The sequence below is a fragment of the Delphinus delphis genome, chromosome 13 (assembly GCF_949987515.2).
Source record: "Delphinus delphis chromosome 13, mDelDel1.2, whole genome shotgun sequence".
Lineage (NCBI taxonomy): Eukaryota > Metazoa > Chordata > Mammalia > Artiodactyla > Delphinidae > Delphinus > Delphinus delphis.
In genome coordinates this window covers 53,508,720-53,525,317 of record NC_082695.1, presented here as the reverse complement: position 1 = coordinate 53,525,317, position 16,598 = coordinate 53,508,720, and positions in this window count along the sequence as shown.

Below are 16,598 nucleotides of genomic sequence, written 5' to 3'. Positions count from 1 at the left end.
AGTTGTTACCAGAAAACTACTAGAGCTAATCAGTGAATATGGTAAAGTAGCAGGATACAAAATTAATGCACAGAAATCTCTTACATTCCTATACACTAATGAAGAAAAATCTGGTGAAACTATGAAAACAGTAGCATTTACCCTTGCAACATGAAGAATAAAATACCTAGGAATAAACCTACCTAAGGAGAGAAAAGACCTGTGTGCAGAAAATTATAAGACACTGCTGAAAGTAATTAAAGATAATACAAATAGTGGAGAGATACACCATTTTCTTGAAGTGGAAGGATCAATATTGTGAAAATATCTATACTACCCAAAGCAATCTATAGATTCAATTCAATCCATATCAAACTGCTACTGGTATTTTCACAGAACTAGAACAAAAATTTCACAATTTTTATGTAAACACAAAGACCCTGAATAGCCAAAGCAATGTTTTTTTTTTTTTTTTTTTTTTTTTGCGGTATGCGGGCCTCTCACTGTTGAGGCCTCTCTCATTGCAGAGCACAGGCTTTGGACACGCAGGTTAATCATCCATGGCTCACAGGCCCAGCCGCTCCACAGCAAGTGGGATCTTCCTGGACCGGGGCATGAACCCGTGTCCCATGCATTGGCAGGTGGACTCTCAACCACTGTGCCACCAGGGAAGCCCCAAAGCAATCTTGAGAAAGAATAACAGAGTTGGAGGAATCAGGCTCCCAGACTTGAGACTATACTACAAAGCTACAGTAATCAAGACAGTATGGTACTGGCACAAAAACAGAAATAAAGATCAATGGAACAGGATAGAAAGCCCAGAGATACACCCATGCACAACTGGTTATATTATCTTTGATAAAGGAAGCAAGAATATACAATGGAGAAAAAACAGCCTCTTCAATAGGTGGTGCTGGGAAAACTGGAGACCTACATTGTAAAAGAATGAAATTAGAACACTCCCTAACACCATACACAAAAGTAAAGTCAAAATTGATTAAAGACCTAAATGTAAATCCAGGCACTATGAAACTCTTAGAGGAAACATAGGCAGAGCACTGTAAAAAATAAGTCACAGCAAGATCCTTTTTGACCTAGCTCCTAGAGAAATGGAAATAAAAACAAAAATAAACAAATTGGACCTAATGAAACTTAAAAGCTTTTGCACAGCATAGGAAACCATAATCAAGACGAAAAGACAGCCCTCAGAATGGGAGAAAATATTTGCAAATGAAGCAACTGACAAAGGATTAATCTCCAAAATTTACAAGCAGCTCATGCAGCTCAATATCAAAGAAACAAACAACCCAATCCAAAAATTGGCAGAAGATCTAAATAGACATTTCTCCAAAGAAGATATACAGATTGCCAACAAACAAATGAAAGTTTTCTCAACATCATTAATCATTAGAAAAATGCAAATCAAAACCACAATGTGGGGCTTCCCTGGTGGTGATCCCACTATTGGACATATACCCTGAGAAAACCATAATTCAAAAAAAGTCATGTACCACAATGTTCATTGCAGCTCTATTTACAATAGCCAGGATATGGAAGCAACCTAAGTGTCCATCAACAGATGAATGAATAAAGAAAAGGTGGCACATATATACAATGGAATATTACTCAGCCATAAAAGAAACAAAATTGAGTTATTTGCAGTGAGGTGGATGGACCTAGAGTCTGTCATACAGAATGAAGTAAGTTAGAAAGAGAAAAAGAAATACCGTATGGTAACACATAGATAAGGAATCAAATTTAAAAAATCATGAAGAACCTAGGGGCATGATGGGAATAAAGATGCAGACCTACTAGAGAATGGATTTGAGGACACAGGGTGGGGGAAGCGTAAGCTGGGACAAAGTGCGAGTATGGTAGTTTATATATGGACATATATACACTACCAAATGTAAAATAGATAGCTAGTGAGAAGCAGTCACATACCACAGGGAGATCAGCTGGGTGCTTTGTGATCAGCTAGAAGTGTGGAATAGGGAGGGTGGGAGGAAGGCAGATGCAAGAGGGAAGAGATATGGGGATATATAGATATATATATGTATGACTGATTCACTTTGTTGTAAAGCAGAAACTAACACACCATTGTAAAGCAATTATACTCCAATTAAAATGTTAAAAAGAAAAAACAGCACAATGTGTAAAAATGGTATTCTGAGATATGTGCACAATAAGAATTTGCAAAACTTCTTAGAATGAGTGATAAATGTATCTCTGAGCTACTAGTAGAAAAGCAGAAAAGGCAAAGAGGAATGAATATTCCACTGGAGATACAATTCACAAATGAAATAAGATGGTTAGTACACCTCTTGAGAACTTAGTAATAACCTAGTGGAAAGACTGTAATTTTCTCACAATATATTACTGTGCTGGCTCCAACACATTTTTTTTAAGTGTGATATAGACTTTAAAATTGAAAGCAATAGTAAGTGATCCAAATTATAGAATGGAAAATTTTCAAAGTAAGCCACTTTGACCTTAGAAAAATCTCAAACCCATAAAATCTGTATTTTTAAATAAATAACTTCTTGGTGATTCCTTGGTGGTAAATTTCATACAAACTTTACCCTTCAGTAATTAAATCAATAAATTATTCTATGCTATGTGGCTTTTAGATATAAAATAAATTTTGGTGGGAATTTGACAGAAAAGTTGACTTTCTTTTCTTTCAGTTTTTAGTCTCAGCTGTTCTTTCAGGAGAGGAATTCAATAGTATAAGTATTCATTCTTCCAGCTGATTCTGAATTGATGACAGTTACACCATATTACCAGTTTTGATGGGAACGATTAACTCAATGTTTTTTATAGCTTGACAAAGATGCAGGGTATAGATGCTAGGATGCATGCAGTAGTTACTACATTACACATCAAGACAGTCCATTTAATGATACTATTTTGGTGCAAGGAACTTTGATATTTATAACAATACCATTGCTCCAAAATACTTCAAGCATTATTCCTATCATTTCCTAACAGTAGTCGCAATATAAACCTGTACCTGGCTCTGACTCACTCTCCATCCGTAAGTCTCAACCCATCTTTGATCCCACCCAGCACTGACCCACTATATAGCCTTTACTGTTTTATTTCACAAAGCTGTTAAATCTACTTAAACCTACTCACTCTTATTTGAACATGCCAGGATCTCTCACACATCCTTTCCACATGCTATTCTTATGACTCTCTTCAGTCAAGTCAGCCACCTTTGCTAACCTGTGTACCTGTGACTTCCTCATTGAAACCTCTGAAATTTCTTTGTACTCCAGAAACATTTTGTTCATATAACTATTAGAGCTCCTAAAAATCATGTTTTGTAATTGTTTGTATATTGTGTCTCCACTATACATCATTCTCTTTAGTGTTAATAACAGTGAATAATTCATCTTTGAATTTGAAGAACCAAATAGAAACCAAAAGATATGATTGTTGTTCCAAGGCTTTTATAAAAATAATTAAATGAATGAATAAATGAGTGAACAAATGAAATGAAAGTCAGTGAGGTCTTTCGAAGGAATGCCAGGAATCAACTTTCATGCAGGAAGAAGTTGCAGTTGGAATTGGAGAGACTGGTGTGGGAGGAACACAGCAGAGGCTGTTGGAGCTCCTAAAATCCTATAGCTTCCTCCTCTCTGCTTCCACATGTGCATGTGTTAGACCCTGACCAGGGGCTCTATCTCTTTCAATGAAGGATGGTACATTTCATCTATTTAAATCACTGGACACCTAATGAGTAATAAGGATTTTCATTTTAAAACCAATACTTCTCTTTGTGCAGTGTTAAGAAACCCAAAGCATTGCTGGCACTGGGCAGGTAGAACTACAAGGGAAATGATAAAGTTCTAATGAGAATGAGTGTATATGATTAAACATAATAAAATGTTTTTAGGCACAGTCAGTAAAAAGACATTGTAGAAAATACAGTTCAATGGTATGGTACAATAAAACACCCTAGTTCCAACCATTAACCGACTTCCTTTGAAGTGAAGACATCTCCACTGGATGACTGGCCTTGAATTAGGCTATCCGTATAATGCACAGTGACATAAATTGCCATTACAAGCAAATGGACATTTACAAAGTGGTACATGGGGGAATAGTAACAAAGCTGGAAGGCTAGGCCTGGGAGCTTTGTATCTTATGGAGATGCATTTCATAAAAAGGCAGTGGGACTACAAGGGATCATTGACACTTCTAAAGATGGATATTAATAGCAACACTTAATTTATGTGTGCTACTGTTGATTTTAACACATTCATATTCTCAGAAGAAACCATGTTGTTAAAAATAATTAGATAATGATACTTGACTTTTTTGGGGAATTTATATTTATCAAAATAATACATACATATTATACTTTTCATTATTAGTAATTTATATTTAATTTTAATGCCTGAAAATCATTTCATGTTTATAACAAACTATACTTAGTCATCTGGGGGGATGATGTGGATGAGTTATATTTTTGTTGGAAATATACTCTAAAATAAATCCAGCTCACTCTATAAAATGGGGATCCATCACCACCACATAAATCAAAGTGAAGGTGAAAGAAAGAAGAATTTTTAAAAACTGTCAAATTTATGAAATATCTATCATGTGATTATTATTACATTTTGTCAATTTATATCTAAGCTTATGTAATTATCAAGGTAACCTGATAATATATCTTTTCAGATGAGGAGACCTGAGCTCAGAGTTTAAAAACTAACTCAAGAACTGAGAGTTGCTATATAGCTTATCCAGGATTTGCACATTGTTTTTTCTGGCTTCAAACCCAATATTCTTCCCATCACTACACTTTTCACCTACATCTTCTAGTGAGATCAAAACAGTTTTCCTGTGTGAGAACAAAGGAACATGCATGCCATTCTTCATATCTATTCTTCTCCCCACTCCAAGAGAAGTCTCAGGACACAAAACACAGGGCAAAAGAAGAAAAAAAATATCAAGCCAGATGTCTCTAATTCCTATTACAATGTCTGGAAACAACACAGATTTATTCCCACATTGATATTTGTGCTAATCCTCTCTCTAGCATCTCTGTAGGAAGTTTTGCTTGGAAGTTTTCCTGCAAATCTCAGGTGCAATCTTTACTTGGGTGCAATCTCACAGTCCTTTACTACCATGACTTCAAGGAGGTAATAACAGTTAATGTAGCTGGCTAGGTATAACCTGCCTACCTCAGGGTGTAACCCAAGCATTCACTGTTTACTTTTTATTCTCCACTGTTTCTTTTCTATCATCAGAATGTCAAGTGGTGAGACTTGGCCGCTGGTCACACACTCAATGTCTTTTATTATTATTTATATGCTTGTGACAAATAAATATTTTTATCTGAATGAATCAGTTTCAAAATTGTTATCAAATAAATTTTATACTTTTCCATCATCTTATCTTTTTATAAGGATTTTGTGTCCACCTATCCAAATTCTATCTGCTTTTAACTCCAAGATAACATTCCAATTATCTTTGACACTCCAGCTACTCAAGTCACATTCAGTTCTACTTTGTTGATTATGTCTTCTTGGTATTACAACTTTTTTCTAAATGTTGAGAATATATTAGTTATCTCATATTGTCAAAACTAAATATCATAGGCTGGGTGGATTAAACAACAGAAATTAATTTTCTCATAGTTCTGGAAACTGGAAGTCTGAGATCAGAGTACCAGCATGGTCAAGTTCTGGTGAGAGATCTATTCTTCATTTGCGGATGGCTGCCTAATTGTTGTATCCTAATGTCTCTTACTTTTCTTATAAGGGCACCAGGTCTATCAAATAAAGGCTCTACTTTTATGACTTCATCCAACTTTAATCACCTCTTTAAAGACCTTCAATAGTCACAGGGTGGGGGTTAAGACTTCAACATGTGAATTTGGAGGGGGAATGCAATTCAGTCCAAGAGGATGGTTATTGTTTCATGACTGCTTGTCTGGCAAATACTGTGGGCAAGACTTCTTTGAACTCTCCTAAACAGTAAGCTCAACTAATCAACACTGCTGAACTGGTTGTACAGCTATACAATTCAGGCTAAAAAGTAGCTTCAAAATATCACAATGCCCAACCAAAAAATTCATAATGGATGTCATTGTTGCTAATGCTATCTAACATGCAATAAAATTCTTTCATTGTTTTATATTTTCAATTTTAAAAGTTAGACACATAGCTGTTTGGTCATTTCCAGCTCTGCTCTGGCACTTTTACCATTTTAGGCCCTTTGATAGGAGGATAGGGAGTGACAGGAGGGGAGAAAGTGTGAGTGTGTGTGCGTGTGTGTTTATGTTACACAATCACACACCCCTGCCTGAACAATGTAATATAAATGCAAATAAACTGATTGATTGACAAGCGGAGTCCTTGATTAAATACTACAGGGGAACGAAACTATAAAGTCCTATTTTTTGAAACAACAGTTGATAATTCAAATAATACTATTTTAACCAAAAGACATGAAATGAATTCAAATTGTAATTATGATAACCTTTATAACTTCAACCTGACCAGGAAGATGAAAATAAAATGGAAAATATGTCTCTAAACCCCCGTAGGCTACAAAGAAAATTATTCACTGAGGAGAAGAGAAGAAAGCTGTCCTTTAAGAACAGCACCACAAAATACTATGCAGTCAAGTAGACCAGGCAAATATAAGACAGATAGCATCTGACACCAGCTCTTATTCATATTTAAAGGGCAACTGGGTGAAAGCTCAGATCTCTGGCTCTAAGATAAAGGATTTCAATTTTCAGAAAGTATTCTGCAAAGAAATTAAAAAGGAAGAAGATAATATTATCAAACAAGATTCTAGTGTCTTTGTTGGGCCCTAAAGACAAAGTCTGTAAAGTTTCATTGTGTTCTGCACTAGAGGGGATTTTGATTCCATACAACCAGATCACCAGATCTACTGCCTCACAGAAAGCAAGAGGTCCATGTCTGTGTGAGGAGAGAAAGACAACTTTTTAAGGCAGGGCGTAACGCAAATCTTTAAGGGATTTCTGCTGTCATATGGGTGAAACAATTAACCCTTCATCCCAGACTCAAATATTTTTTTTTTGCTTTTTCTACCAAAGAAAATTACCCAGCAGGTGGGAAAGAGACTCCAGAATTCCTCACAATACCAGCTAAGAAGAAGAGATGTATGAGTTGTAAGGAAGCTGCTCAATCAAAGGGATTCATGAATTTCACAGCTGAGCAGGCAAATAAATTTACTTATGTTTTTAAAGATTAAAATAAACCACTGCTCTGGGTTCTTTAGTGACTTGGAGGCTTTGGCAATGTTATTTAATTGACAATCTTATAAGGAAAATGCAAGTGTATAATGATTCTTACACCAAGAGGCAAACCTATCTAACCAGCATGGCCTTTCTGAGCACCTAGTTGTGATTCCTCCTGACCCAGGCACTGCATGACAGCACCAAGAACAGAAAGAAGAAGCAGCTATTACCCTCACATTGTTTATCATACAGCTATAGGTGAAGCTACCAAATGGTAAAAATGTAGCTACTAACACCTTCCAAAACAAGAGTGCCCAGAACAACACGCCTTAGGGGACAATGAGAAGGAAATCATTATGAGCCAAGAAGGTGTGAAGGAGGGTTTAATAAAGGACATTTGAGAGTGGCTTGATCCTGCATAAAAGAGCAAAGGAATAACCCCATGGATGATGGAGCCCAAGTGTAAGATAACTTTGCTCTGAGCAAAGGATTGGCCCAGCTGGAGAGGGGTTTATAGTATGTAAGTTAGGAGCAAGAGCTAGAATTGACACCTGTTGCTAGTGTGAAGAATATTTTAAGGCTCTAAGTGAGAATTCAGAATTCAATGCTATAACTGAGAACTACCAGCTTTTAAGAAGGGGACTGTCATTATCAAGGAGTATTCAGAAGGAGAACTGGATAACTCTGTCTTACAGTGTATGTATAAGGAAGTAAAGAGATTAAGAACTCAGATTCTGGAGTTAAACATACCTTCATTTTAATCTCAATCTTACCTATTCTTGTTGTGAAATCCTTGAAGCTATTGAATTTTCTAAATCTCAGTTCCTAATATGTAATATGAGACTAGTTGTAGCTGCAGTGTGTTTTTAATAATAATAATCACTTTATTATTTCTGCTGTCTCCCTATGAAATCCAGGATAATTCATAGAAACAGATGATCGAGCTAAATTCTTCTGTGGTCCTGTAAAATCATGTACCCTCTTCTTTGTGAGATATTGATTTGCCTATTCACTATCACTTTCTTTTATAAAGGTTGAGATACATTTAAAAAATGATTGTCAAAATATTTATAAATTAAAAACAAATACTAGCTAGAATGATAATCACTATTTTCCTAGACGTAAAAGAAAAATTATAGGAGTCATTGCTTAATCTAGCTAAAGGCTGGTCCAAGCAACTAGAAGAGAGGAGATTTCCTGTCATAAGTTAAAAGCATTAGGACTTCTTGAGGGATTGAATTTAGTGGAGGGAAGGGAAGGTACACTGTTAGACAGGGTGGTCAACAAAAATGTCCCCTGAATTTCTAGTTCAAATTGCTAAGGTGGGGTCCAGTGTTCTAGGATTTAACAAGCTCTCCAGGTGATTTTCATGCACATTAAGGTTTGAAACCATCATACTAAAGGAATGGTACCCAATAAATTAAGTTGGCTGTTAAGTGAAGAGAACTTGAAAATGTGGCCCCAGAGCAGAATGAGAAAAAAGAAAAGTAAAGAAGCAGGAAGTGAAAGTAAAGTGATGCCGTAAGACTTCAAGGATCAAAAATCAAACAAGGAGGCTGAATTGAAAAAGTGTCAAATGGATTGAGAGGTCAGAAATTTTAGACTGAAAAGATGTCCCTTTGCTTTAGAACACTGGGGACTGCTGTTGATCACAAGAGGAAATACTCAGTGGACTGTGAATATAAGCTGGACTATGGTAGACTGATGAGCAATGACATTGAGACTATAAATGTCTAGCTATTTAAAAATACATGGCTGCACAAAATGTAGGAGGATGATAATGTGAGGGAAGCACTGAGTCAAGGGAGAAGAGGGTTTTTTCCCCCTTAAACCAGAAATAATTTGAATATGGTAATATAATGAGAAAAGAAACTGAGAAAAGAAGGGATTAAGACTCGAGAAAAGAAGATTACTGTGATTTAAAATGAGAGATAATGCAGAATAAATTTTATCTAATACATTGGATTCAAAGGACTGCAGGAAGCAGCACAAAACAATTGATACACACACATACACACACATGTAAATTATGTATGAAAAATTTCCTAGCTGATGGAGAAATTCTGGCCTTTCCCACCAAATTACACTTACAACTGATTTGTGCTCTGGTCCTAGCTCTCAGCACCCAAATAAACCTTACTAATTTATCCGTTTCTACACACGCCCAAATAGTGTGTGTGGAATCCATGTCATGCAGCAGATGCTAAGAAGAGGTGTTAGAATTAAAAGGTGAGAAAAGTATAGTTCATGCCATCAGCAAAATCAAATCAATATATGGATATATTCACAGTTTCTACTTCTTGCATATACTGCAATAGGTGTTAAGATTAAGTTTAATCTAATATTTTGAATAATTACATACAATTATTTGAGAAGTCCCTGCAATCATTTATATGTCCCAAAATATCTCAACTACCCATCCAAATGTTAGGTAAAAGATCTCTAAATTTGAATAATTTATGGGACAACATACTAAGAAATAAAAGCCACTTACCACTTTCATAAGCAGTTTTTATTTATGATCCTTTTTGTGGCTCAAATTATTGGACTGGAAGCAGGATAACAAGGGTGGAAAGTAAATTACTGAGGAAAAGGGTTGTATTTCTAGCTTCTTATGTTCATACAGTCTTCGGTTCAGAAGTGCTGCCATGTAGGGAAAGGGTTGAACTTTTCTCCTATCAGAATTCTGGCCCATTGACTCGAGTCCTTATTTTCATAGCTCCACTGGTCCCAGGGGCCATCCATCTTTAGCCAGAAAGATTGCTTTATTACCACATTCATCAATTTGTACTCTGGGCTTGAGTTAGAAGTGACTTGGAAAGACAAAACTGTTACCTTAGTAATTGAACATGAAAGTCTTATTAGGATCCACTTTCACTAATCTGATATGAAACTCACTAATGTGATATGACTTTAACACTGTATAAGCAACAATAAATTCTGATATGATATGAATATTAATACAATGCAATGGGATACTGCTAATATATTAATGTGGTGAGATACTACTAACAAGAGATGAGGATCTTGATTGAAAAAAATAATATTACCTTGCCATAATTCTCTGGAACTGCAGTCACCATGTTTCAAGACAGCCCTTATCTAGATTTTAGGAATAAATCATTTGCTTTTTGAGTTACAGATGAAATAAAATTTCAGATTATTTTGATGTTCCAAGTTAAGACATGTTGGTGAATATGGTGAACAATTGCTGTTTGCATTATTCTTATCCCCATTGTTTGCATCTATTGACTGAATTTCATAAGTTACATAAAATGAAAGCTAGATAAAGCTAGGTCAGATATCAATATACACTTACCTAAACTCTGGGAGGAAAAGATAAAGAAAAGTGGGAAGACATGGGTTCTGATTACCTCCATACAACACCAAACAGTCAGCTATCTGTTATTCATTCAAATATTTCCATTGTGTTATCCTTCCATTTTAAGTCTTTTTGTATTCCCTCCTAAAAAGGTGCAATTCTAGGCTTATATCTCTTCCACAATACCCGTTCCAAAAATGATTCAGGGGTAATTTAGTGACCATGTCATCATAAATCAGAATATATGAATACTTTATTTTGCTCTAAATTTTGACAAGTTTTACTGTTTTAATTCTGTTACTAACAGTATGTTTCAGAAATTATAATGGCAAATGTCAAGATATCAAGGCTGAAAATAGATATCCAGACTGTGGCCAAAATTCCACTATTTGCCTTTTGGAATTATGCAAACTTGACCATAGATATTTACTTTTAAAGATCTAGTAAATTAAAATACACATTAGCATTACCAATTGTAAATATATAGTGAGTTAAGAGCTCTCTTTATATAATGTCTAACAGCCAATAAATTCTGTAAAATTTTGCCAATCCAGGTCTATACAAAATTTCACAGCTTAGGGTAGCTAGTAACAATCATCTCCATGTCTAAATTAGTTCATTTTACTTAAACACTTGTAATAAAAAAAATAGATTCATAGAAATGTACTCTATGGAGGGCTGGGAGTGAGATGATCGGTACATAAGAGGTATATTTGGATGTTACAGATATGCCTTAATGAGTGATGCATAATAGGGAAAGAAAGTGAAATCTAAGCCCAAGGATGTGAGTGGTCTGATAACAAGTTAAACCTCCTAGTTGATAGTGATATTTATTGTTGACACAAGGTAGCAGTCTCCTCTATCTCCATATCAATGAATTTTAGACCTCCAGGGTTAGGTTACAGTAACAAATGCTTCTCTCTCATTCCTGCATCATCTGCATAGATATAAGTAATATCTACATGATGGCAACAGATCTTCACATTTCATTAGATATAGAAAAAAGACAAAGTTAGTGATGGGGAAAAAAATAACTCATTGTTAATTGGAAAAAAAGGATTATTAAGTGGTTAATTGGACTGAATGGATTGATTATTTTATCCATTATTGTCTTGGTTTATCAATTCAGACAACCTAGTACTGATTAGAGGTCATGGCAAATTCTACCATATCAACTCTTAACATATTATTTTACTAAGACAATTATCAATAGTAATATGTTAATGTCAAGTTGAATCTGGACTATAGAATCTCTCTTCTTTAAAATCTAACCATTTTTTAAAATGAAAATAAATCTTAAAAACATAGAACATTTTTCTGTCCCAGCAGAAAATGGGACAAATATTTTGCTATTACCCTTAAAATCATGGCTAAACAGAACAAAATATTCTGATGTGGGTTAGATCTCAAAAAATTGTCCCCACGTCTAGGGAAATATCAAAAAATCAAAATCAAAACCTAACAAATCCCCTGAAAATGTTTATGTTTATACTTAAATTTGAACAGAATAAAAATGAAAAACACCATTATATTTTCTACTTTTAGTTTTAGATGTTGTAGTGGGTGTTTAATCATATCATATTATGATTTTCATTGCGTTTCTCTTATTACTAATGAATTGAGTATAATTTCATGTGTTTGCTTACTATTTTGACATTTTTTGAAAAGTAGCTATTCAAGCATGCTGCCATTTTTCTTTTATCTCTCCATCATTTTCTTAATAGTTTTTGAAGATATATATATGTATACACACACACTTTGGCTATAGAATTTTTGTCAGTTTTATGTTCATCCAATATCTTTTCCCACAGTATAACTTGAATCCCACCCATTTAATGATGTCTTTCATTTATAGACATTTTTAAAGTTACTGTAATAAAAAGTGAATCTTTCCTTTTATATTCATAATTTTTAAATCATTTTACTTTCTTTTGCTATCCTAAGGTTGCAAAGGTATTCTTTACCATCTCCTAAAAGTTTGATGCCTTCCTTCGACATTTTGATATCTTACCAACCTGTAGTTTATTGTGTATGGGATGAGGTTGTAGTCAAGTTTACATTTTGTTTCTATATAAATATTCAACTGACTCTATGTTTTATTTATTGAAATGGCTTTTCATTTTGCACTGTTCTGTAGTGCCACCTTTGTCATTAAATGGATGTTCATAAATGCATGGTACACTTTCTAAGCTCTCTATTTTGTTCCATTAGACTATTTGTGTATTCTTGCACCAAACCATGCTGTCTTAATTACTTTAGATTTAGTTAGCTAAATTTAAACCTTCCCAAGTTGTCCTTTATTTTCATGACTATCCTGAAACTTCTTGGTCTTTTGAATTTCCATATATATTTTAAAATAAGATTCTCAAGTTCTTTTCAAAATCTAAGAAATTTTCATTGAGATTACTTTGAGTCTTAAGACTAATTGGGGAAAAATTTAACATTTCTACAATATTTAGAATTTCTAGTCCATGAAGAAGGTTGATTACTGCATTTAGTTAAGGTCTCTAATTTTTCTCAGTAATGTTTTACTTTCTGGGTAGAAACCTTGCATATCATTTGTTAGATTTATTTCCAGCTTTTACTATTTCTTAATACTATTAAAATTTGTATGCTTATTGTTGATTTGACTATATATCTGTGTTACAATTATAGAAATATAATTATGTTTTGTATATTAGCCTTGCATCCAGCAACCTTTCTAAACTCATGTCTTAATTTTAATAGATGAACTATAGCTTTCTCTGATTTTTTTTAAACTTATACAATTATATTGCTCAACATAACTAATAATCAGAGAAATGCAAATCAAAAACACAATGAAATATCACCTCCAGTATGGAGGTGCCTCAAAAAGTTGAAAATAGAACTACTATGTAACCCAACAGTCCTACTTCTGAGTATACATCCAAATGAAATGAAATCAGGATGTAAAAGAGATATCTGCATCCCTACATTCACTGCAGCATTATTCACAATAACCATAGCCAGGATGTGGAAACAACCTAAGTGTCCATAACAGATGACTGGAAAAGGAAGATGCAAAATACACACACACACACACACACACACACACACACACACACACATTGCCATTTTTGACTATATGGATGGACCTTAATAAGTCAGGCAGAGAAAGACAAATACTGTATGATATCACTTATACATAGAGTCTGAAAAAGCCAAACTCATACAAACAGACAGTAGAGTGGTGATTATCAGAGGCTGAGAGATGGGGGAAAGGGGATTAGGCTGGTTAAAGGGTACAAACTTTCAGTTATAAGATGAACACACTCTGAGGATCTAATATACAGCATGGTGGTTATAGTTAACAATACTGTATTATATACTTGAAATTTGCTAAGACAGCAAATCTTAAATATTCTCACCACAAAAAATGGTAATAATATGATATGATGGAGGTGATAGCTGACATTATGGTGGCAATCATTTCACAATATATAAGTATATCAAATAAACATATTGTATAACCTTAAACTTAACAATATTATATGTCAATTATATCTCAATAATGCTGGAGGAAAATGAAAATATTATAAAATGCATGCAATTGACTCTATAAAATTTCCCTTAATCACTGATTGAGCTGCATCCTGTACATTATGACATGTAATATTTTTTTTATTATCATTCAGTTCAAAGTGTTTTCTGGCAATCATTTTGAGTTATTCATTGTTTTTCTGGTTACATCAATGAATAGGTCTTAATTTTAAAACATATCTAATTATCTCTTTGATGTTTTTCCTAGCTTAGTTTTATTATGACAGAGAACATATTGTGTATGATTTCAGCCCTTTAGATTTTCTTGAGATTTGTTTTATGGATAATTTAATGTATTGGGATTTTACCAGGAATTCTACCTGTGATGAGCTTTGCATACCAAAGTAAAGTACAAGCAAAGCACTGGCCATCTTTGGGGCATAAAATTTCATTTGCTCAACACACAAAACAGTGTGCTAGATTTTAATGTAGTTCAGGATCATTTCATGGAGATTCTGAAATATCAGGCCAAGTACTCCTAGCCCAGTCCCTGCTCAGTTTCTAGTCTTGATGCTGGAATCCATTTAGTGAGGACAGTGAATCTGTGGATCAAATATTGACCCCACCCCCACACCTCTACTCTACTCCTGCCCACCCAAGGTGAAGGACTAAGGTGAGCATCAATTAGTTAATACATGAATTCCACCCAATAGATATCTGAGGTTCTAACTTTTACTCTGTTAAGGAAAAGTGAGTGAAAGGACTGAAGCAGAAGTTGTCTTCTCAATACTTATAATGGGAAGAAAGTTTCTAGTGTGTGAGTTGTTATAAGAATGAAAGATAGGGAGAATATGTTGCCTCTTCAGCAATGAATTACAGTGCTACAGGGATGCAAGAGATTTGATAGTGAGAGTAGAAAGAGACAGTACAGTAGCTTATAAAAGTAGCACAGTAGGATAATTTTTTTTTTCTTTTTTCAGTACGCGGGCCTCTCACTGCTGTGGCCTCTCCCGTTGCAGAGTACAGGCCCTGGACACGCAGGCTCAGCGGCCATGTCTCACGGGCCCAGCGGCTCCGCAGCACGTGGGATCTTCCCAGACCGGGGCATGAACCCGTGTCCCCTGCATCGGCAGGTGGACTCTCAACCACTGCGCCACCAGGAAAGCCCTAGGATAAATTATTTGTTATTTTTTTTATCATAGGTTAGAATAAGGCAGGTACATAAATTAAGAAGAGTGGCACAATTGAAGAGCCAAGCATATAGATTCAAAAGAGAGAATTTAATGAGATAAGACCCCATGTCTGAAGTACTGCATAAACCCTCATGGTCCCAGGAATGGTAGGAACTCTTGTACTCTTCCCCAGCAAGTCTCACTAGCCCTGACACAATAGACACATTGCAAAATCTCCAAGCACACCCAGGAATCAGTTTCTTCCATGGGCAAAACTTCATTCACTCCCACACATCGACCTTCTTACATGCTCCTGTGAAACTGATCCAAGATCTTGGCACCAAAATTAAATTCACCAGAGACCATGATTTACAATGTAAAATGACTCAAGTCTAAAGTGATACACTTCTTAACTTTTGTCTTTGAAAGCACTTTTTAGAATCAAGCCCAACTAATTATATATACATTCTAGAATTTCTTTTTTTAAAAACGATAACATCAAAATAAAGATGTATTTTTTTAAAATATGAACAAAATGGGTAACATAATCATCATCATAGATAAATAAGTATCTAAAGCAGGAGGAAACTTAGTTATCTTCTACTAAGGTTCTAGTTCTACTCCCTCAAAAACAAATGAGAAGATTGGGGTCTAGAAAGTATCAGGATATTTGTCAGTTTGTTTATTTACCCACTTCCAAGTTTTATAGACTAAAGTTTTGCACACTGGAGGAGGTAACAAGGAAAAACAATTCCAGGCCAGATGAGTATTTCAGTATTCCTATTATTTCCATGTAGTCTATAAATTTATCATAATTAGCATCACCTTCTAGAGATGAAAGAAGTATTTCAATAGCACACAGTGTATGAGAAATTTGTCTATTGCTTAGTATTCAAATAAAAAGAGATTTATCAAATAAAATGAGGCCAAAAATGTATGGTCTTGTGAGAACCATGAGAAACTATGGTGGTTAACAGACAAGCTTAAACTGTAACCTTTATTCAGAGTAAATTATTATTTCAAACTAAATTATGAGCATTTTTTTACATTTTATCCTCTCCACGACTGTGTGAAGTAGATGCTATTAGTATCCTCAGTTAACAGATGAGGAAACAATGGCCTGAGATGAGGTAATATGTAAAATCATGGATCTAGTGTGTGATAGAAATGGAATTTGAAGCCAGACTCTTAGATCCCAGAGGTCATATTTTACACCCAAGTACAACACAGCCTCCAAAATTTGTTAAACACTTGAAGGAAAATTGATGACCAATGGCCAACTGATGCTGAGAACATAAGTGTTCTGAGGCTAGATAATAAGATAGAGGATAGAGGACTGGAGTCTGAAATAAAAGTCTCCTTAATAAAATTCCTGACATATCTCTCTCACTCACCAACA